Source organism: Capricornis sumatraensis, chromosome X, assembly GCF_032405125.1.
Source record: "Capricornis sumatraensis isolate serow.1 chromosome X, serow.2, whole genome shotgun sequence".
NCBI lineage: Eukaryota > Metazoa > Chordata > Mammalia > Artiodactyla > Bovidae > Capricornis > Capricornis sumatraensis.
In genome coordinates, this window is record NC_091092.1 from 44,463,442 (window position 1) to 44,465,414 (window position 1,973).

The window sequence follows — 1,973 nt, forward strand, 5'->3', positions numbered from 1 at the left end:
CTATGGTTTTTCCAATGGTCATGTATGGATGTGAGAGTTGGACTATAAAGAAAGCTGAGCGCCAAAGAATTGATGGTTTTTAACTGTGGTGTTGGAGAAGACTCTTGAGAGTCCCTTGGACTGCAAGGAGATCCAACCAGTCCATCCTAAAGGAGATCAGTCCTGGGTGTTCACTGGAAGGACTGATGCTGAAGCTGAAACTCCAGTACTTTGGCCACCTCATGCGAAGAGTTGACTCATTGGAAAAGACCCTGATGCTGGGAGGGATTGGGGGCAGGAGAAGGGGACGACAGAGGATGAGATGGCTGGATGGCATCACCAACTTGATGGACATGAGTTTGAGTGAACTCTGGGAGTTGGTGATGGACAGGGAGGCCTGGCGTTCTGTGATTCATGGGGTCACAAAGAATCGGACATGACTGAGCAACTGAACTGAACTGAACTTGGACTTGAGGGAAGTGCTCCTTGCAAATGAGAAGAAAAGATGCTAGCAATCCGTGGCATGCTGAGGCAATCACAATGCATCAAGAAGTGCCAACAGAAGCAGTGCTTTGGAGGATCAAGTAGCTGCTACGCCTAACCATTATACCAGTAATGATGACCATCAGAATGCGGTGTTGGGTGGATTTTTCTGAGTGTGTCTGAGTGCTTACAAAGAAACAAAATATAAGCTGAAGTCCATTAATTCTCAGTTCAAATCAAAGAAAATCAAAGAGCTTGCAGGACAACCCTAAAACAAACCTCTTACTTCTTGTAATCACAGGGCGGATAGTCCTGAAAACCAAAATCATAGGATGTTGAATTACAGTGACAGTTGAATTCAGCCTCAGGTTTCTCTTGTGAAAGGCAGTGATTGATAAGGAATGGGACCCTGAAACTTAGAATGGAGTTTGGACCTAGGTGAAACTGTTTGGACCTAGCTGAAACGAACAATTTTGAAGCTGCAAGCCATTCTCAACCTCCCTTACCAGCTGAAGCAGCTTGTCCTGCTATATCTGGAGAAATAAGCCTTCCGCTGCTTAAAATCCTATGATAACTTCACCTGAGGCAGATTCCTTGAAAGGGGGTGGTATTCTCTTTAAGACCCACCAAAACCACTTAAACTGCCATTAAATCCATAGCTATAGTCAAATCTCAGTCTACTCTAGGCAGCTAGATACACACTTAAAACCCAGGAAGAACAGTTTATATGCCAAACTGGGAGAGTGAACAGGCTAAACAGGGAAGGAACACCTTCAAATACTATGCTAGTTAGAAGCAATGGACTAGATATATATTTGCAACGTCTTCAAAACTTCAAAACTGGTGATCAGAAGTTGTAAGAAGCAGAGAGAGGTATACAATATATCATTTAACTTAAAATATATGCCTTTGATGGCTAAGTTGAAGATCTCCCTTGGTAAATGTCACATAGCACTGGAAAATGTGGGTTATTTTCAAATATCTTTTGATAGTGATTTCTACCATAATTCCACAGTGAGAAGAGAACAGACTCTGTGTAATTTCATTAACTTTAGACCATGAAATTTTTTCACCTTGTGCTATGTTCCTGGATATTTTCCAGTGTCTCCTAGTTTATAGTCTATGGGAACTTGAATAGAATTTGTATCCTACTGTTGTGTGAAAATTGTATTAATTATGTTGAATTGGTTCACAATGCTTTTCAGGTCCACTATATCCTTTTACTTCTCTGTATATTCATTCTATTAATTTTTGAGCATTTATTATTGAAACTCCAACTAAAACTCATAATTTATCTACTTATAAAATAATTGTAACATAAAGTGGAACTTCATGTAACCTTGTTCTCTATTTTCCAAGTCTCCTGTAAATGTGTTTGATAACACACATTTATCCTGTAAAAAGTATAATACTTTCATAATTAAAAAATTAAAATTAAAAAATGAATAAAACATATGCATATAAAACATTGATATATTCAGTAAGAACACACACACAAAGAATATAGATTA